At 35.3% G+C, this 23,228-nt stretch overlaps 1 long non-coding RNA gene across 2 annotated transcripts in view; it reads left to right on the forward strand.

The window, feature by feature from the left end:
- LOC116421528 overlaps window positions 1-23,228 on the forward strand; it is a 110,887-nt gene that overhangs the window by 29,092 nt on the left and 58,567 nt on the right. Inside the window, exon 4 of one of the 2 annotated variants that reach the window (XR_004231917.1) lies at window positions 1,927-3,667. This is a non-coding gene — a long non-coding RNA (uncharacterized LOC116421528). The remainder of the gene's footprint in view (window positions 1-1,926; window positions 3,668-23,228) is intronic. The other variant, XR_004231916.1, reaches the window with a different exon arrangement.

A 23,228-nucleotide genomic window follows, 5' to 3' on the forward strand; every position in this document is an offset into this window, starting at 1 on the left:
CAGAAAAAAAAGGTAATTCAAATACATCGTTTCCTTATGTCCACGAGCAATGAAAAAGCTCATTAATTAAACTTGAAGACAGAAAGGAAAGGTTGGAAACTGTGCTAAAATAGGGTCACTTGGCACAGTACAGATGAAAGGCGCATTTCAAAAATGTACCCTGCAATTTAGTCAAAACGGAAAGGGCAAGAAGAAAAGGTCAATATTGTTTTAAATTAGACTAACAGTTTCCTTTATGTAATGGACAAACTGCAGCGTGTTTCCAGATGATTGGCAATTTAGCAGTTGAAAAAAAGGTTAAACTTATCAGCGCCCTGGTTGGTAATAAAGGAAGCAGCAATTTTAAGAAATCATACTTGCAGGTTGTCATTTCTGGCTCTCTGATACAAATTAACCTACTTTACGGTATTGCAAGTCTCACCAGCAAGCCCAGGTGTTCTGGGAAGTGAGGGCTCACCCCATCCAGGTGTGCCCAGGGAGAATAAGGCAGGGTGGCCTTGAGGGCAGGGAGTAGGGGAGAGATGCCAGCATCTGGCATGTGGAAGATTGGGGATGGGAGTGAAGCAGAGGACGGAAGCCCGAGTCTTCTTCAGCTACTTTACCTAATCAAAACTCCTCTTCTCAAAAACAAAACTTTAGTATCTCCTATATATCATGCTTTAGAGGCTATACTCGGCTCTAGGGGCAGTGATTTGAAGAGGCCTTTCCTGCTTCCTTGATCATTAGGGCCCTACTCTACACCTGTATTTCGTATTTATTTGTCTGTATATTTGTTGTTTCCTCTCCACCCCCAATACAATATAAATTCCTTTAGGGCAATAATTCTTTTAGCTGGTGTATAAGTAACACAAACTGAGTGAATGACCAAATGAATAATAAGAAGCATTTAATAGCTAGCATTTATATAGTTCTTTAAAGATTTGCAAAGCTTTTCACACACATTATCTCATTTTATTCCCACCACAACATTGGGAGATAGGTGTTATTATTCACAGATGAGGAAACTGTAGAAGACAGAGATTAATTGACTTGCCTAGTCTATAGAGTGTCAGAAACCAGATTTTAAACTTTGGTTCATCCTGATTCCAGGTCCAGCCCTCTATTCACTGAATGAATGAATTGATGGGTGAATTGACTTGAATTGAATTTATGTTATATTATTCAGGCCCTTCTGTGTTTGTCTATACCTTGGAGCTGGGAACTTTCCGAGGCACATAAAGCGGGTCATCTTAAACTTTTGTCAGAGATAAAGAATAAGAAAAAACTTAAAATGTCATCTTAAAAACAAGCTTTGAAAATGTTTACTGGAATCATACCACTTCATTCTAATGTTTTTTTCTTTGATTTTGAACATTTTCAGAGTTTTTCTACTGAACTTTCACTATAACTTTTATGTAAGTAATTGATTATCTTTCTTTTGGTGTTTTAAGTTACTTCTATGTGGTTACTGTAACATGGTATGCTCCATATCCTATAAAGAAGGGGCCGTCAATGGGCTCCTGTGGGATAGGCAGGACAGTCTAACAAAAACAGTTAGATACCCCGAGGGAGAGATAAGAGCCAGCAGGTATCAGGAAAGACAAATCAACACTACCTTGACCATCACTTTCCCTCAGACCCCAATAAGATAGCCCAGGACCCTGAACCCAAGAGAAAGGAATAGCAGCATCCCTCAGGCCACTGGCCTAATTCTAGCCCATGTCCCAAACCCATCATTAAGGAAAACAATCACTATGGAGGGAGAATCTTCCTCACAAGTATCAACACCAACAGCCAACCAACTATTACTGAAAGGCATGGGAATAACAGCATCCACTTGCCTTGTTTCCATCTCAATACACATAGCCATCACTATTCTGGGAAGCCCCTGTGGCGATAGAAACTGAAAACTACCCTAAGAACCCAATGTTACTATTATCCCCACAGGTTTCTTGTGGACCAGTTTAACCTGTGCAAGAAGGGTGGATGGAGACAAGAGAGAGAAAAAGAAAAACAATCATCTTATCCTTTATTACATGGACTGGACGTGGCACATGATTATTATTCTTAAGTCTTATGATGTAGAACTGAGAGTTCAATTTTCTTTTAATATATGAAGAAACTGAGGCTTAGAAAGGAAAATTGGCTTGTCCAAGAACATACAATTAGGACACAGAAATGTAAGGATTTTCAAGTAGACTTTTGGACTCCAAATCTTATATATATCATAATTCCATGTTACTTCTGCACAGCATGAAGCATTCAGATAAAATCAATGTAAGATCTGACCATATGGATGTTTCCAAACAACAAGATATTGATATTTTCCAAAAGGCAAAATGTCTGCATTATTTGGTCACTTTAAAAATCTTCATTTAAATTTTGGCATTGCATAGACATAGAGTAATTTTTTCCCAAACAGACTGAGTTTCTTTTTTTCATTCTAACAGCTGGGGAGATGATTCTCTGAGAAGGGAGAAGCTTTGCCAAGAAAAACCAATCTGATTTCTACCTACATCTCACAAAATTCTTTTAAATATTAATTAGAAAAAGGAAGAATGACAAGTAAGCTTCAAGGAAATATAATAATGGTCATTAATAGGATATTTGGTGAAAAGGCAAGACTATCTATGTAGCTTTGACCCACTAAATAGCTTCACCACCCATTCACTCTAAAAGGAGAAATAAGCCTTTTCGTTCATAATGAAAATTGAAACTTAGAATACAGGTACACAATTCCAATAACGAAATTGGAGGAGAAAAGATCAATGACAGTAACTCAATATATAGAGACATCAGAAAGAAGAAGACCAGAATGTGATATACTGCTGAACTAAATGGACAAAGGTTAATAATAGCTTCTTAGAACTTTCTACCCAGAACATCACTATTTTGCATAGTCCAAAAAAGAAGGGGTAAATTTAAAATTATTCTTAATGCAGTATCTCTTAATCCATTTTCTACTTGTGGAAGTAGAGCCTGAGGAGATTTATCTCAGAATTACTGGTGTAATGAGATCTAAGATATAAATGGATTTTGACTATAATTTATATGACAGTTCAACTGAAGATCCAGGGGATATGATAGAGGATGGAGCAGTTCAGTTAAGAAGGAGAACAACAGTTAACAGAAAAGTTCTAAGAAGAATTAACAGGGTAGATTTTATTTCAGACTAAACCTGACTGAGGAGAAAGAACTTCTTAACCATTGGTTGAGATAGCTGACTCAGAAGACCACAGTGAGCTCCGCGACTACTCATCAAGAATAGTGATTGAAGAGATCTATAACCTTGACTGCAAGGGAAAGACATTAATCATAGCGCCTCTATTAGACGGAAGACTGATCAATGGGTGGCCCTGAGGATTCTTAAGTGAGGTAAAGAACAGGCTGGCAGAGGAAGCGGTGCTTTCTATTGAGTCTCTTCTCCACAGAGTAGAAGCACATTAACTATTCCACTCCTGCCCCCAGTGAATGGTGGAAGTAACTAAAAGAGCTGGGAAAGGAGCTGTAATGATCCTATCTATAATTCATGTTGTATGACCCAGAAAATAGAGTTGATGGTTAGCTGGAGTATAGGGCAGCACCTAGAATGAAGAAATCTCTGGAGAACAGTACATGGTGGGGAATAGATTCAGCTGAAGAGTAGCAGCATATATCAGAAGACTTCAGCAGTTTTGCAGTTTGGAAGGTGTGAGTTGTCTTTATGTGTTTCCTAACCACAACTTTGTGAGGAATATCCATATGTGGATGTCCATGTATTCCAAGTGTGTCAATGTTTTATTCACATTCCTAAAAAGGCAAAATTCCCACCTAGTATGCATGTATTTGTCAGAGTAAATTCAAAGTTTATTCTAGAGAAAGATATATATTTAAAATGATGTAAAATATATATAACATAATACTTGTAAAGATATACAGTGTTGCTACTTAACTGAAATAATTTTTTTTATGAACTAAAGGCATCAGGCTAACAAGTAAAAAGGAAAATACATTTGTAGAGGTTCAAGAAAAAGTTTAGAGATGATTTTAATTCGAAGATACTTGGAACTTGGGGAAAATAACCAGGAGTCTAAAAAGTTGAGAGATGATTTTAACTCTCAAAATATCTAGATCCTGGAACAGCTCATCAGGATAGCTATACAAGCATGACACAAACTCTCAGATCTTTAATTTCCTCATAAATAAAATGAGGAAAAGATGAGGATTATAGGGAAGTGTTTCAAATATTTTAAAGAACTATATATAAGTATGAATTTAAATATATATGATATACACACATGTGGATGCGTTAGTCTATGTAATTGTTTAGGAGAAAGGGATATTTGCTTATTTATTTGTACTTACTGATATTTAAGGTACTTAAGTAAAAGTAAGCTTTGATGGGTGAATATAGAATTAAAGGACATTGGATACCTGGAAGCATAGGATGAGGAGTAGTAGCATTCTAAATGAGGGGGAGAGGGAATATGTTAAGAAAGGAGAGATGAGGCAAGATGGGCAATGACCTTGCCTGGGTATTGTGTTAAAGGCAGTGTTATATTGTATGGAAAGCTTTGGACCTGGTGGGTCAACTGCTCACTGGCTTAGCCAAGTTTTGGAATGGTTTATCAGCAGAGGGTAGACCACCAATTTGTGGCCAATTTGTTGTACATACAGGTCATTTTCCTTTTTGTTTTTTATTATCTCTTTTGGAATATGTACCTAACAGAGGTCAAAGGATATGCATGGTTTTATAACTCTGAGCCTAGTTCAATTAAAACATGGGCATGGTGAAGGGAACATCCACACTGGTGAAGGCACAGATACCTGGAGTGATTTGTTTATTCCCCCAAATCTAAATCCCATTTCACATCTAATATTCTTAATTAGTTATTCACTTTCTAGACTTAACTTTTCCTTCTGAAGATCTTTCTGAAAAAAGAAATGAATTGTAGACTAGTCTAGGCATTTTGAGTTTCAATTAAGAAGAAAATGTGAAAGGTCATACAACAAAAATACCACTATCCTAACATACATTCTGGCAAAGACACCAGAAAGATAATGATTAAGAACATCAAAGGGAAATATCAGTAATTTTCCTCTTCCAGTCCTGGACTGAGTAATAAGATAGTCAAAATCCTACGGACCCTGGAAAAGGAATCATATCAGGGGAGGCAGAAATTGATGTGAGTTATGAGACCTGTAATTTGTAGGAACTGATAAGCTGATATGATTTGTAAAAAACCGAGATTAGGAAAGTTTTTGACATCCAACTGGGTTCTGTCATGAAACAGAACTAATTTCTGGCTGAAGATTATCCAAGGAGAAGGAAAGGAGATGGTCTATAGTTAGTGTTTGCATTAGATCATCACCAGAGGAAGTATAAGCTAAAGATTGCAGGATGGAACCTGGACCCAGCCACTTCATCCAGAACTATAACAGCTGATCAGTATCTAAACTAAAGAAGAGATAGGATAAAACAGAGTCTGCTCATCTCATCAAGAGTGTGGGAGATGGTGGCAACTGGCATTAGCACAAAATTCCAAGTAAATGGTGAGGCTGAAAACAGAAACAAAAGAAAGTTGACAATACAAGGAAAAAATACTATGGATTAAGAGAAGCCCAAAAGGTAAATGTTACAAGTACAATAAGAGGTAAATATTAAAACAAATACAAGCAGAGTCTCAGAGAATAAAAAATAAAAAGGAATGAGGGGGTATTGTTATTGACATAGATCTGCACAGCAGAAAAATAATTTTAATGGCTAAATGGAGAACAGAACTCTGAGATAGGCAGATTAACTAGAAAGCTTCTATAACAATCCTGGCACAAGGTGATGAGGGCTTGTACCAGAAAGGAGGTAGTGTCAAAGGAGAGAAGGATACGTATTCAAGAGCTATTACAAAGGTAAAATAAGTAGGCTTTGGCTATAGATTAGATAGGGGGGAGGTTGTGAAAGATAGTGTGGAATGTAGGATGCCTCTTAGGTTGGGAACCTGAGGGACTGGGAGAATGGTATTGCCCTCTACAGTAATAGGAAAGATAGGAGTAGGGGTGGGTGAAGGATTGGGGGGGAAGGATAATGAGTTCAGTTTTGGATATATTAAGTTAAAGTTGTCTACTAGACATGAAGGTTGAGATGTCTTTAAGTTAAATGGAAATGCAAGATTGAAGGTCTGTAGAAAAGTTAGAGTAGGAAAGATATATTTGAGAATCATCAGCATAGAGATGGGTGATAAGTCATTTCAAAACTTGGCTGGGCTAGCCTGCAGGTCACACACCAAGTCCAGTGCTTTTAAGTCATTGCCCATCTTGCCTCACCTCTCCCTTCTTGTTTAAATTTAAAAATTAAAATTAAAACAACTTTGAGATACCACCTTCCATCTATCAAATTGACAGATGATAAAAAGAGTAAATGACAGTTGGAGGCAAATTGAAAGGGCAGGTACTCTAACGTATTAATGCAATGACCAAACATGAATCCATACAGAAAACTGATGATGAAACATACTTCCCACTTCTTGACTATGGGTATAAAATATGTATTTTCAGACAAATAATATGTGAATTTCTTTTGCTTGATTCTATTTATTTGCTACCAGGGATATAATTGCATACAAGGGATATAAGCATTTATTTATTCTCCCTTAAACCTCCTCTTTGTTCCCATTGAGGGAAAAATAAGGAAAATCTTCCTCCTCCTCTTCCTCCTTTTCTTCTTCTTCTTCTTCTTCTTCTTCTTCTTCTTCTTCTTCTTCTTCTTCTTCTTCTTCTTCTTCTTCTTCTTCTTCTTCTTCTTCTTCTTCTTCTTCGTCTTCTTTTTTCTTCTACTCCATCTTCTAACAATGCTTATTGGTATGGAGTAAATTACTCTTCTTAGTTCTGTTCGCTTTAATTTATATCAGGCCATGTAAATGTTTTTAGATTTCTCTTTAAATTTCATCAGTTTTTATAGCACAGTAATATTACATTACATTCATATAGCATAATTTGTATATATATGGAACTGTTTCCTCTTTTATTCAATTTATTTATTCATCTGTTTCCCAATTGATGGACACATCCTCAATTTCTAAGTCTTAGTCCCCAGGAAAGAACTGCTACAAATATTTGTTGTACATACAGGTCATTTTCCTTTTTGTTTTTTATTATCTCTTTTGGAATATGTACCTAACAGAGGTCAAAGGATATGCATGGTTTTATAACTCTGAGCCTAGTTCCAAGTTGCTCTATAGAACAGTTGAATCAGTTCCCAAATCTATCAATAGTGCATACATGTTTCATTTCTCTTTTTTAAAATCTTAAGGTATGTCCCTAATAGTAGTATTACTTTTTCAAAGGGTATGCTCAGTTGATAACTTTTGGGGCATAGTTCCAAATTTCTTTCCAGAATGACTTAACCAGTTGGGGATCCAGAGTTACTCCATTTAGAGAATCACTCCATTGTGTTCTCACATATATGTCTGTACTCTCTGTACTCTGTACTCTGCTTGCAGTGCAAGTAACCCAAAAAGAAATGTGCCATAATATCCTGTTGTGCAACCTGTTCTTAGACACAACTTATCCCACTGCACCTATTATACAGAAATTCCTAATCCCAAAACTGAATAAAGGGTTGTGCCAGATATATTTAATCTCCAAAAGGAGCTTTTTTGCTCTATTCCTTTCTGTTCTTCACGCCCTAAAATTATACTATTTATTTGGGGAGCCCTTTGCCTCTTTGAGTGTGATTCTGTTGCTGGTGAACTAAATAAACCATAGTTGGTTTAAATTCTGTTTCTTGGACAGTCTATTCCTAGCACCTTTCATGATTCATAGCTTTACCAACAATGCATCCATATTTTCCCTATAACTCTTCCAATAATTTTTGTTTTCCACCTTTTTCCACTTTTCCAATCTGATGGGTAAGAAGTAGGATCTGAGTTGCTTTAATTTGAATTACTCTAATTATTAGTAATTTGAAGTATTTCTTTGAGAAACTATTGGGGTTAAGTGACTTACCCAGGGTCACGCAGGTAGTAAATATTAAGTCTCTGAGGTTGGATTTAAACTCAGGTTCTCTTGACTCCAAGGCTGGTATTTTATCCACTGTGTCATTTAGCTACCTCCTTTTTTTCTTTTTTTTACATTTAAAACTCCCAGTCCCTCAATAAGAAAATGTAATAGAAAAAGAAGAGAAGAGGAAAAAAAAGCATTGTCATGTGCACAGCAGAACATATGAGAGAATGCAAACTATGTAACAGTATTTTTTTTTAATACGGCTATAGGTAGGTTGGATTTCTTGAGAGGGCTTATGTTTTGGGGAAGAAATAGGGTAGTAGTGATTTAAATGCAAGAAAAAAGAAGTATCAATGAGACATTTAAAAATATATTCAGAAGAGCTTCCAGAAGAGAGCAAAAGGAAATTCAAAAGATTATAAAATCAAACAGGACTGTGTTGGTGCTATCATGTTCAAGTATATCTATATCTATATCTATATCTATATCTATATCTATATCTATATCTGTATCTATATATATATATATATATATTTGTAACAAGGGCTTTTCCACATGTATCACAGGAGTTTTCTGTGTGGCTCCAGGGGAGGAAGAAGATTAATATTTCAAACCTCATCTTCTCTCCACCCTTCTCTAAGAGAGACTTTAATTCCTGCTAGAAGTAGAGGTAGGAAGTTGAGTCCAGATGTTTGGCCACTCTACTCTCCTAATAGAGAGGAGGTGGGCTGGGATTATATCCATCTGTTTGTTCCCTTAAATATTATTAGTTTAGAGGATGTGATTTTTATATTGAAGCTAAATTTTTGATCTCTGTTCTTTAGTGGGCAAATGAAAGGAGGATCTAAGCTCTATATTCAAGATTAGACTTCTTTCTCACCAAATGAAATGTTTACACTGAATATATAGCAATTAATAAAGTCATCTATTGATAGCAAAACCAAAATCAGAGAAAAGTATAATAGAACATAAGAATGTGGAGGGGAACTCTCCTATTGGAAGTAAGACAACTCATTTTAACCAAGAAATAGAGTCCTAGAACTCATTCAAGAGGAAGTTCCCTGAATTCTTTAGGATAGCAAGTTAAGGTTAGGGATATGATGGAGACAGCAGATCCTCCCATGTTAGTGCCTTCTCAGAGTAGAGTTCTTCTCTCAACAATTCTACCTCATCTCCACCAATGAGGAAAGAGTCTCATATAATGGTACTATTACTATCCTTATTTTACAATTAAGGAAACTGAGGCAGAGTAACATAGCTAGTAAATGTTTGGGTTGAATTCAGTGATTCTTAAGATCATGTCTAGCTCTAAATTTTAGATCATCTTCATTTCTCACCAATAAGAATACATTTCATGACTAGATTTAAGAAGTGAAAATATGATTGCATTTTAGTTTTGAGTTGGGACAGAGAAAGGATGTTTTGTTTTGTTTTTTACATGCTGGAAGCTTAAATGTGAGTTCCCATCCACCCATCCCCAATACTTACTGCATTATAGAGTAAGGGCAGTACATACAAGGAGACATTCACTTCTCTCTCTCTTTTTTTTTTTAATTTAATAGCCTTTTATTTACAGGTTGTATGCATGGGTAACTTTACAACGTTAACAATTGACAAACCTCTTGTTCCAATTTTTCACCTCTTACCCCCACCCCCTCCCCCAGATGGCAGGATGACCAGTAGATGTTAAATACATTAAAATATAAATTAGATACACAATAAGTATACATGACCAAAACATTATTTTGCTGTACAAAAAGAATCAGACTCTGAAATATTGTACAATTAGCTTGTGAAGGAAATCAAAAATGCAGGTGTGCATAAATATAGGGATTGGGAATTCAATGTAATGGTTTTTAGTCATCTCCCAGAGTTCTTTTTCTGGGTATAGCTAGTTCAGTTCATTACTGCTCCATTAGAAATGATTTGGTTGATCTCGTTGCTGAGGATGGCCTGGTCCATCAGAACTGGTCATCATATAGTATTGTTGTTGAAGTATATAATGATCTCCTGGTCCTGCTCATTTCACTCAGCATCAGTTCGTGTAAGTCTCTCCAGGCCTTTCTGAAATCATCCTGTTGGTCATTTCTTACAGAACAGTAATATTCCATAATTTTCATATACCACAATTTATTCAGCCATTCTCCAACTGATGGACATCCATTCAGTTTCCAGTTTCTAGCCACTACAAAAAGGGCTGCCACAAACATTCGTGCACATACAGGTCCCTTTCCCTTCTTTATAATCTCTTTGGGATATAAGCCCAGTAGTAACACTGCTGGATCAAAGGGTATGCACAGTTTGATAACTTTTTGAGCATAATTCCAAACTACTCTCCAAAATGGTTGGATTCATTCACAACTCCACCAACAATGCATCAATGTCCCAGTTTTCCCACATCCCCTCAACAATCATCATTATTTTTTCCTGTTATCTGAGCCAATCTGACAGGTGTGTAGTGGTATCTTAGAGTTGTCTTAATTTGCATTTCTCTGATTAATAATGACTTGGAGCATCTTTTCATATGACTAGAAATAGTTTCAATTTCTTCATCTGAGAATTGTCTGTTCATATCCTTTGACCATTTCTCAATTGGAGAATGGCTTGATTTTTTATAAATTAGAGTTAATTCTCTATATATTTTGGAAATGAGGCCTTTATGAGACATTCACTTCTCACTAAACTCTGTTCTTTTGAAGTCAACAAGCTCACAACATAAATTTAGGGGAAGAATGATGCTCAAGCTGCATCTTAAAGGAAGAGAGAGATTTGATGAAGTGGAGGCAAAAATAGGAGTGAATTCCAGAGCAAGGAAAGTTGAGGAACTGAGAGAAAGTCAATTTGACTAAAACACAAAATATGGAAGGAGTAGTCATGTCCACAAAGACTGGTAATGTAGTTTGGGGTCTAGTGCCTAAGAAGGCACTAGAATTAGTTGGGTAAGGGAAATTAGATGGAAAAGTCACGCACATATGTACTATATGGTTTGGAGAAATATATCATATTCAAAAGGAACAGATCAGTAGTTGTGTATATTCAGAATATATGCATGCAAATAGCCAGCTAGGTGGAACAATGAATAGTGTGAAATCAGGAACACTCATCTCCCTCAGACACTTAATAATAGATGTGTGACCCTGAGCAAGTTATTTAACTCTGGTTGCCTCAATTCCCTCATCTGTAAAATGAGATGGAGAAGTAAATGACAAAGTATCTCAGTATCTTTTAACAAGAAAACATCAAATGGGGTTACAAAGAGTCTGAGACGACTGAAATGACTGAACAATAACAACATGCATATAGAAGAAACTTAAATTGTGGAATGAGGAATGTGAGCAAAATTTGGATGGGGATCAATCAAGGGAGAAATGCAAATATTATTATGGTGGGTGGAAACTAATACCCATCCAGCTAAAAAGAGGAAGTGGATGAATTCTGAAAATGGATAAAAAATTAAAATAGTAGCTTAAGAATCAATGTGTTAACTGATAGAGAGTTGGCCTAGAAGATGGAAGCAAGGGAAAATAAATAAAAGAATAGCATAAAGATAAAATAGTTCTGTAAGAACAGTGTCAAGAGTATTAAGATCAGAATAAATCATGGTTGATGAAGAATGCTAAGGACTACCAAAAGGACTTTTTAAATTATGTTGGTATAAGGAGATGATCAAAGGAAGGATAGGGCTGTTTCTCAGGATGGATGTGTGGATGATAATGAAAGAGAGAAAGAAACCAGAATCAATTGAATCAAATATTTCTTGAATTTTCTCAGCTCAAGAATAATGATTTTTTAAAACAGAATTAACAAAATAGTTAATAGGAAGTTGAAATACAAATTAAAAGAGGAGCAACAGTAAGGTCAATGAGTTCAAATTACTAGGCCTAGGGCACTGAAAGAACTGACTTGTGAGATTGCTGAGCTGCTATCAGTGCTTTGAAAAATCATGAAAAATAGGAGATTCCAGAAGACTAAAGACAGGCAGATATTGTCCCAATTTTCTAAAGAAGGAAGCCCATATTGTTTAAAATATATATTGGTTAATTTGGCAGAGATTCCTTATAAAATTCTAAAACAAAGTACTAAAAGGGATGTTTTGTGGGCAATTGGAAAGGTAAATGATGATTATTAGGCATCAATATGGGCTCATCAACACATCAAACAAATTTAAATTATTTTCCTTTTTCTTACAGATAATACTATTTTGGGACATTAGGAAATTTCTTTAGACAAAGTGTGCCTGGATTTCAGCAAGACTGTTGACAAAAGTTTCTCAAGTTATACTTGTGAACAAGATAGAGAGATATGTACTAGATAATTAGAGGAGTCAGAAATAGCTAAATGATAGAATTTAAAAATTCAATTAAATTTGTTCTCTGTGTTTCTATTCCTTTTTCCTTCCTATAGAATAAAAATCATTTCTATAAGGAGCTAAATGTGTATGGTTTTCCCTCTTGAAGCCAAATCTAATGAGATTAAGATTCAAACAATGCTCATCCCCCTTCCATCATTTGTTTTACTCTAATAGGTCTTTAATGTCTCATGTGATATAATTTACCCCATTTTACTTCCCCTTCCCTCTTCTCCCAGTACAATCCTTTTCCTACCCCATAATTTATTTTTAATATCAGCACATCAAAGTCAATTTATATGCACATCCTCTGTTTGCGTATAGCCCTCCTAACTGTTCTAATAAAGATACAGTTCTCAAGAGTTTATAAGCTTCAGTCTTCCCATGGAGAGATATAAACAGTTTAACCTTTAAGTAACATTTTTTTCTTTCCTGTTTACCTTTTTATGCTTCTCTTGAGTCTTATATTTGAAGATCCAATTTTCTGATTAGTTCTGGTCTTCTCATCAGAAATGATTGAAAGTCCTCTATTTCATTGAATATCCATCTTTTCCCGTGAAAGATTATGCTCAATTTTGGTTATAGTCTAACATCCTTGGTCTTGTGGAATATCATATTCCAGGCCCTCTGATCCTTTAATGTGGACTAAGGTTCCTCAATATTTGAATCATTTCTTTCTGGATGCTTGCAATATTTTTCTCTTTGACCTGATAATTCTAGAATTTAGCTACAATCAGTGGATTCTTTCAGTGACTATTTTACCCTGTGATTTTAGGATATCAGAGAAGTTTTCTTTCTTTCTTTTTTTTTAAATTACATACTTAATGACCACTCTGGTTCCTTAGAGTTAGGCTTATTTTATTTCATTTATTTTTTAATGAGACTGCTGGGATTAAATGACTTGCTCAGGGTCACACAGATAAGAACTGTTAAGTGTCTCAGACTGGATTTGAACTCAGGTTTTCCTGACTTCAGGATCTGTGCTCTATCCACTGAGCTATCTAGCTGCCCCATTTTTTCTTTTTCTTTGATGAAATACACAATAACAAGAAACAGAATAGAAAAAAGACAGAAAAGGAAAATAAAAAAACAAAACATTTTCATGTGCCCAGAATAATAACATCGAGAAGGATTCAAAATATATAACAATGATTTTCCATTTTAAGAATGAATATATAGTAATAGAAGAAATTATATTTATGAGTGTCCATCTCTTTGCTTCCTTATAGACTATTCTTTTGTTTTCTGCTAAGGGCTTTTTACTTTATTCGTTTTTCCCCTTTATCTCCCCACCTTCCCCATGCAGGCTACAGTTAAGCACAGATAATATTTATACAAACACACACACACACATATATATGCATATACATGCATATACATACACATAATCACAGCCACCCATAGACCCACACACACATACATGTCTATATATACACATACATAGACTTATATGCTATATATATATGCCCAAATATACTCAGACACATATATATGTATATGCATTTACCCATATGGAAATGTGCATCTAAAACAATAATAATATGATTAACATACAATACAGATTTCTCTCCTGATTAAATCTTTAAGTTAGACTTTATCTAAGATCAATGATTGAGAGTCCTACTTTTTTTGTAGTAAATTCTATTCCTAATCCTTGTTGTAGTGTTTCTGTACATTTATTTCCTGATAACTTTTTTACTTTAATTCTGCTTGTTAACTTGCCTTGCTATTACTCAACTTCCCCCCAGCTATGAATTTCTCCCTTATCTTTGCCCCCACCATTTTCTTTTCTCATTTTTCCATTTCCACTAATCTATATGCCTTATCTCACACTATTTAAACATCCTTTTCTAATCCCACCTCATCCTGTACCATCCTTCCCTCCCCCACCTCTACTTTATCCCTTTCTCATTAATCTACATACCTTGTCCCACTATCTTTACTCTAATACCTTTCTGTTCTATACCTTATTTTTTATCCCTTGCCTCTTAATCAACCACCTTGTCTCACAGCCATAAATCTACATATCCTTCTATACCCCACCTTATCCTATTTCTTCCCCTTATTTCTTTATAGATTTTGGAGGGTGTAAAATCTTTACAATACATATGTAGTGTTGTCTATTTAACCCATTCCCCATGTGAATAGGTTTTGAGAATTATGAGTTTTTCTCTCCCTCTTTAATGCTTCTATTTCTATTCTTCCTCTGAACCTCATTTGTATAATATAACCTTTTCCTAGACAGTTTTGCTTTCTAGAGTCAGATCATACTCAACTCTGCCCCAGTCTTTCTTTTGTACTACCCAATTACTGATGTCAATCTTAGACATATGGCATATGTTTCCATGTAAAAAGCATAAACAATTTGTTCATGTTAATCTTTGATATTGCTTCTTATATGTTAACTATTCTATTTAGTTTGGTTTCAGTTGAAAATCTGCAAGTTCATTGAATGCCTTTTTTTCTTTCAATATTATGGATAATTGTGCTGGATGAGATATTTTTTTGACTGCAGGTCTAGTTCTTTTGATTGCTGGTATAAATGATTCCAGGACTAGTGGTCTTTTATTGTGACTCCTGTACAATTCTAATTGTAGCTCCAACATATTTGAATTGTTTTTTCTTATTTCTTGCAAAATTTTCTCTTTGATCTGGATATTTCAAAATCTCCAGATCAAATTTGATAATAATATTCCTATGTGTTTTCCACAAAGAATCTCTTTCAAGTGATGATCAGCGAATGTTTTCTATTTCTACTTTTCCCTCCTGTTATTTCACTCCAGGACATTTTTCTTGGATTTCTTGTATTATTGTGTCAAGGTTCTTTTTTTTAGTCACAGTTTTCAGGTAGTTCAATTATTCTTATATCATCTTTTTCTTGATCTGTTCTTCAGATCTGTTGTTTTTCTTATGGTTCACATTCTGTTCCATTTTATTATTCTTTATATTTTGTTTTATTATTTCTTGATCTCATAGCTTCAATGGCTTCCCCTTGACCAATTCTAATTTTCAAAGAATTATTTTCTTCACCAAAACACTACATCTCCTTTTTCAGTTGGTTAACTTCCCCCCCTCCATAATCTTCTTCTTGCTCTTGGATGGTTTTTATTTTTATTTTTAGTTTTTAGTTTTTCCTCAGTTTCTCATTTGATTTTTAAAATCTTCTTTGAGTTCTTCTACAAATTCTCTCTGGGTAGGGAGCCATTTAATGTTACTCTCTAAGCTAGAAGAACCTTTTTTTTTTACTTCACAGTCCTCTGAAAATGAACTTTTCTCCCCTATTTCCATAGTAAGTTTCTATGATTGAGTTCTTCTTCATTGCTGGTTTATTTAACTTTTTTAAAATGAGAAGCATTAGTGTAAACATTTCTAATCATGGGATAGGGGAATGATATTGTCTTTAGTTTCACTTCAGCTCTCCCCTCTGATCTAGAATCCCAAACCGAGAGCTCCACCCTCCTGCAAATATCCACAGCCAGCAGAATCCCTACCTCACTGCTTCTGTATTCGCTGGCTGTGCTGGTCCTTCTCTCCTAGGGCTACATCTCTGCAACACAGTTGAGCTTAGCATTCTTAATAAGAGGAAGTTTCCTCAGTTCTGAGATTCAGACCCCAAACTTCCTTTTTTTACTAAAGCTTTTTATTTTCAAAATATATGGACAAATAATTTTTCAACATTGACCCTTGCATAGCCTTGTGTTCCAAATTTTCCCCTCCTTCCCCTCCTTGCTCCTAAATGGCAAGCAATCCAATATATGTTATACATATTAAAATATATGTTAAATCCAATATATATAAACATATTTATACAATTATCTTGCTACATAAGAAAAATCAGTTCAAAAAGGAAAGAAAACGAGTAAGAAAACAAAATGCAAGCAAACAACAAAAAGAGTGAGGATGTTATGTTGTGATACACACAGTACCCACAGCCCTCTCTCTGAGTGTAGATGACTCTCTTCATCATAAGATCACTGGAATTGGCCTCAATCCTTTCCTTGTTGGAAAGAGTCACGTCCATCAGAACTGATTGTCATATAACCTTGCTGTTGCTATGTACAATGATCTGGTTCTGTTCATTTCACTTAGCATCAGTTCATGTAAGTATCTCTGGACCTCTCCAAAATCATCCTGCTGATCATTTCATATAGAACAATAATATTCTATAATATTCATATATCATAATGTATTCAGCCATTCTCCAAATGATGCACATTCATTCAGTTTCAAAAAGAGCTGCCACAAACATTTTTGCACAAGAGAGACCCCCAGCTTCCTATGCTGTCTAGAAGGTAAACGTTTCCGTGGTTCCTGCTGACGCTCCAGCCAAATCCAGCTCATCCCAGAAGTCTCTCTTTGCGCTTTCTGTAGATTTAGCCTGGAGGAGTTTGCACTTTACACTGGTTAACTTTGGCCTGGGGTGTTCTAGTCTTCTGGATTGTCCCAGGAGATCCCATTCTGCCCCAAGTCTTTTTTTCATTTCACCAGCCTATGTTCACCCTGAGGTGCAAATTTGTTCTGTTTGTGGGGGAAATCTGGAGAGCTTGAAATTTAACTCACTCTGCTATCTTCCCAGAATCCTCTCCTATCCTAAGCAATTTTTCTTACTGATTTCTCAAAAATGTTGTTCAGGCTCTTATTTTGATCATGGTTTTCAGATGGTTCAATAACACTTAAATTATCTATCCTGGATCTATTTTCCAGGTTTGTTGTTTTAACTTCATTTTCTATTTGACCAATTCTACTTTTAAAGGAGTTTAAAAAATGTTTGGTAGATGTTTTTCCATTTTTCCACTTCTATTTTTTTTAGGAAGTTATTTTCTTCAGTCAATAGTTATTCTTCCTTTTCCAAGCTATTGACTTTTTTTTTCTGTATAGATCTCATTCTTCTGCATAGCCCTCATTTCTTTTCCCAATTTTTCTTCTAACTCTTTTGATTTTTAAAATCATTTTGAGCTCTTCCAAGAGAAACTTTTGAGTTTGAGAGCAATTAATATTCCCTTTTTAGACTTCACATGTAGGCAATTTGCCCTTGCTGTTCTCTGCTGAGTGTGTGTTCTGATCTCTCCTGTTGCCATTGTAGCTTTCTATGGCTAGTGTTCTTTTTGCTTTTTGCCTAATTTTTTTTTAGTTAAGCTCTGATCTTATGGCACAGGACCACTTTCCCAAACTTCTTTTGCAAGGGTACAGGGACTTCATCACTGGCTTTCCACACTGGAACCAGAGGTATTAGTAGCTTTCCCACTGCACTGGATTGGCCTAGCCTTTGGTACTGGGGTTTGAAGGCTCCCAATTTGTCTTCTACGCTGAGACTGGAGGTCTCACAGTTGTCTTTCTGAGCCATTGGCCTGCTGAATCAAAACTCAAGTGCTTCCACTGTTGATAGGTGTTGTGGCTAAGAGCCTCTCTCTAAATTCCCTGCACCATTCTTGCACTAGACTAAACTCTTCCTTTATGCAAGTGAGACAGACCTTTCCTGAAATCCTTCCAAGACATCTTATGCTGGAAAATTATTTCACTCCATCTTTTTGTGGATTCTGTACATTTAGAGGCTTGATTTAATATTGTTTCTGAGGGAAACTAGGGAGAGCTCAGGCAAATTCTTGGATTCTCTCTGCCATCTTGGCTTTGCCCCGCAAGCCAAGTATTTCTGTATTTTTATCAGTGATTTGAGTGAAGACATAACTGGCATGTTCTTAAAATTTTCGGATTGTCCAGGACTAAGTTGCATTCTGAATGATGGAAGAAAGATCAAAAAAAATTTTGCAGGCTAAAATTATGGGAAGTATATATAACATAAAATTTAGTGTGAATAAATATGAATTTGTATAAAGGTTCAAAAAATCAACTAAAAACAGAATGGAAGATAGTGGGGAGGAAGACTAGCTTAGACAATAGTTAAAGGGAAAGGGACCTAGGGAGAAACTCAGGATAAATCAACACTGAGACATGACATCCAAAACAAAAACCAATCCACAATTAAAATTAGATTATATTAAAGGTGTAGAAAAGAAAGGTAGTAGGGTGTAGTAAGTAGAGAAATGACCTTGTAGTGGAGAAGATATGAATTGAAAGCCCATCTCTGATACATAATGGCTAGATGACCCTGAGCAAGTCATTCAGACTTTCAGTACCACTGGCAACTCTATATGGCTACAAATTGCATAACAGTTGCTCACATGCCTTGAGAAGTTTTTGCACTAAATTACCTATACCAATGAAGTCAACAGTGTGAAGCAGAAGCATAATATCCAGAATATGGACATAAAATAGTCCTTCTGTGATCTTCCCTGCACAGACAACATTGAGAATATTTAATATTCAGTTCTGGATACCACATTTTTAAAATGGCCTTAACCAAAAACATCAAAAAGAGGGCAACCCAGGATGAAGAGAGAGTGAGAAAACATCACATATAAGCTTTATTAAAGATATTGGAAATGTTTAGCTTGAGAAAAGAGATTTCAGGAGCAGGGGAAATGAAAGAGATCTTTAAATATTTGAAAGGTTGTATTTTGAAGATTGATGAAAATTTTTTTTCTTGATGGCAGAACTATAAGCAATGGTTGGGGATGGGGGATTGCAGAGATTAAGATTTAGAATGGATATAAGGAAAACTTCCTTATAACTTGAGCTATTTTACAATGAAATGAACTGACTTGAAAGTTAGTTGGGTCACCCATTACTCAACATCTTCAATTAGAAGATGCATAACCACAGATTAGAAAAGTCATAATATACCTGTCTAGGTTCAGGTTGTGCTAGATGACTGATGTATTGAATTTCATTCTAGTTCTCAGCTTTTGTGATACTCCATGCTCTGGTTGACTTTGGTTCTTCCTTTTTAGATTATTAGTAACATTGTACCAATTATTTTGGTATTTAGTCAAATAGAGTTTGCCTTGGTTTATGTCTTCTCTCAGTGAATTTGTACCTGAAGAAAGCATGTCTTTTCCTTTCTGTGTCTTCCCACAGCATAACCTCTTACAAGACTGGGCACACAGGGGTCTTATTAAATGATGGTTGAATTGAATGCCCCTGAACAGCAGTAACAGAGCTCTTTCAGAAATGTTTTGTTTGGAGGCTCAGGAATTAAACTGATGCCATTGGCTCAGATGATTTACTCTACTAGCTAACACAGTATGAAGGACTTTTTCTAAGAGCTGAGTGACGGATTGGCCTGTGGCCAGACCAGGAGCAAAGAATGCCTTTAGTTCAGTCCTCTGCTTTAAATAGCATTCAATCTACCAGCGGGTCTGGATTGAACTTCATACTCTAGTAGATGGAGCAGGCTGAAAGCAGGCATGGTAATGTGTTCCTAGTCACAAGATGAGCTGTTCAGGACAGATGGTTTTTATCCTTTTTGTGTCATGGACCACTCTTGCAGTCTGGTGAAGACAAATCACCAATATAATATTTTCAAATCATTGATCTGAATGTTAAATTCTATTTTAAGGTTAGTAAAAATAAGTGCCATTGCCCCCCATCCAAGTTCACAGACCCTCTGAAATCTATTCACAGATTCTTTTGAGAATCCATGGAATCTGTGGGGGAAGATCATTGTCTTTGGGATATGTTTCTGTCCATTTAATCCTCTTTCATTGCTCTTTCTTACTCTACTTTGCATTCTAGTTAGTTAGAAGACATACATATGTCTTCCTACTAGACTGCAAACTCTTCAAGGGCAGGGACTATGCTCTTCACAATGTCTAGCAAATAAAAGCTCAGAATACTCCCTTTATGATACAAACTTCAAAAGAGCTGTGATTTCACTGATATGGGCATTCTTTTTAACAGTACACAGCTATTCCATATATTACTGGATAATTTCACAAGGTGCTAAGGCCCAATATTTCCTCATCTCGTGGTCATTGTCCTGATATTGAGCCTCTCTGAATTTAGCCCATCTGTCCCTTGCATGGCATACAGGCATACAGTCTATGGCTGGACCTATTGCAAAGCCCTTCTAACTTTGTTGGTCCTGTCAGGGCTTATGCTTTGCAAGTATAGTTTTCAAGAGGCCAGGGTCACCTCCATAGTACAAGGAAATACTGAAACATGGCCTTAGTAAAAATTACATTTAATGAATATCATCTACAAAATGCTTGTTGAATGAATAACTTCATGTTGAGCATACTAAAGGACAGTGAAATCTGAATTTATATATAGACTGTCAGCCCATATAATGTTCAAGAAATTCATTGCATTCCATAAAAATTTCATATTGCCTGGGAATTTTGTCATGTGTCTAAAGAATTCAATATTTTAAAAAAGACTTTTCTCCTATGAGAAATGGCAAGCATTTCAGAAAAACTTAGGAAAGTCATATGAACTTATGCAAAATAAAGTGAACAGAACCAGGAAAACATTGTACATAGTAACAGCAATTTTGAAAGAATGATCATTTGTGAAAGACTTAGCTACTCTGATTAAGACAATGATCTGAACACAATACAAAAGACCCATGCTGAAAAATATGATAAAATCTGTATGCAAATTGAAGCATACTTTTTAAAAAATTACTTTCTCTATAGAGCTTTATTTTGTTTGGGCTTTCTTTTACAATATAGATAATATGGAAATGTGTTTTTCATGACATCACATGAATAATCAAAATCAAATTGCTTGCCTTTTTAAGATGGGAGGAGGATAAAAAAATTTAAAACTCAAAATTAAAAAAATCATGGTATCTTAAAATACAATTGGGATATATTTAATGAAATAAAGATAATTTTGAAAAATTTAAGAAAAAAAGTCTTTTTTATTGGCTTCTAGAATGTTAGAACTGACATCTGTTAAGTTAATAGGTATTTATTAAGCACTTAGGTGGCAAATACTATGCTAAGTTGTAAGGATACAAAGAAAAACCAGAAGAACCAAAAGTGAACAAATAATAGATCCTGCTCTCAATAAGCTCACAGTCTAATGAGGGAAACAACATGCATACAATTGTGTACCAGTAAAATATATACAGGACAAACTGGAGATAATCACAGAGAAAATAGGGGGAATTGGGAAAGGTTTCTTGTAGAAAATGGAATTTTAGATGGGACTTAAAGGAAGCCAGACGATTTCAAGAATGGGGGCAGCCCATGGAAATCTTGGATTTGGGGAATGGAGTGTGTTGTTCAAAGAACTACAAACAGTCATTATCATGGATTGCAGAATATAAGGAGAAGAGTGAGGTATAGAAGATTGGAAAGGGGAGAAAGATTCATGTTATAAAAGGTTTTAAAAAGCCATGCAGAAGGACCATGTCTAGTCAGTCCCCACACTCCCCACCAATATTCCCTTGTTTTGGTGCCTGACTCTCACACTTTCCCTAGGGCAAGAGTTTTCTTGAAAATAAGGCTGCTTCTGACACAACTGCCCTTAGGACTTGCTATTTGTTGACTAGTGGTATTTGCCTAACAGGATCAGAATACAAACGCTGGGAGGTCAGATATTTCCTAACATTCTTCCAATTATTTTAAGCTATACAACTGTTTACTCCAACTTTTAATTATTTCTGCTGCTCTATAATTCTGAGGTGTTTAAGTTATTTGTGGAGAGATTTTGGGAAAGCCAGGTAATTTCTAGCCTTATTCTGACACAATTTTCTCTGTTCTAAAAAAAGATTTTAATGGCCAAAAAACAAGAATTGGAACTAAACTGAATATGTGAGAGTGAGAGTGAGAAGTTGAGGATGATGCTTAGGATGTAAGCCTGAGTGATTGGAAAGATGGTGATCCCTTTTATAGTAATAGGGATGTTAAGAAGAAAGGAGAGTTTGGAAAGAAAGATAATATAGTCTTGAAAATATTCAAGTTAAAATGTTTATGGGCAATTCAATTCAATATGTTTAATAGGTATTTGGATATATCAGACTGCAGGAGCGCAAGAATAAAGTTAGATCTGGATATATAGATGTAAGCATTTACATAGAGATAATTGAACTCATGGGAGCTCATAAGATGATCAAGTAAAATTATATATATATATATATATATATAGAGAAGAGAAGAGAGTCCAGAAAATCACTTTGGAGAAAACAAATAATGAGTAAGTATACCCTGGATGATAGATAGTTTAGCAAAGAAGACTGAGAAGAACCAATCAAATAGGTAGAAGGAGAACTAGAGGAGAGCAGTGCCATGAAAACCTAGAGTGAAAAAACTATTCAAGAGAATAGGGTAATCAACAGTGTCAAAAGTTGCATAAAAATCAATTAGGAAAATAACTGAGAAAAGGTTTATATCTAGTGATTAAAAGATCATTAGGAACTTGAAGAAAGTAGTTACAGTTCGCTGAAAAGGACAGAAGACATACTGATAAGTGAAGAAGAATACAAGGCAAGAAAGTGGAGGCACTGATTGATTTTAGAAAATTTTAATTTTTTTTCAAAATTAAATTGATTTCCTAACAAAAATTAGCCTTTTATCTACCTCCTTCTCTCACTTCTCCCTACCTACATAAAGAAATGAGGGGGAAAATATTTTACAAGCATGTATAGTCATGAAAACAAAATTTCTTTACAATACAGTAGATGGTACTGTAAATGAAGTGCTGGAATCAGGAAGACTTATCTTCCTGAATTCAAATCTCAGTCAAATACTAGCTGTGTGACTCTGATCAAGTCACTTACCCCTTTTTGCCTCTGTTTCCTGATCTGAAAAAAATGAACTTGAGAAGGAAATGGCAAACCACTTCAGTATGTTTGTCAAGAAAATCCAAATGGAGTTGGTAAGAATAAGATACAACTGATCAATAAAGAGTCTAAATAAGGAGTTCAAAAAAGAGTCTAAATCTTCACTTTCAGTCCTTATCTCTCTGTCAAGAGGTGTACAACATGTTTCATCATGACTCTTTAGGATGGTGAAAAATTGATGAGAGTTCTCAAAATTTTTTTTATTATGTATGTGTATATGTATACACACACACACAC

Source organism: Sarcophilus harrisii, chromosome 2 (assembly GCF_902635505.1).
Source record: "Sarcophilus harrisii chromosome 2, mSarHar1.11, whole genome shotgun sequence".
Lineage (NCBI taxonomy): Eukaryota > Metazoa > Chordata > Mammalia > Dasyuromorphia > Dasyuridae > Sarcophilus > Sarcophilus harrisii.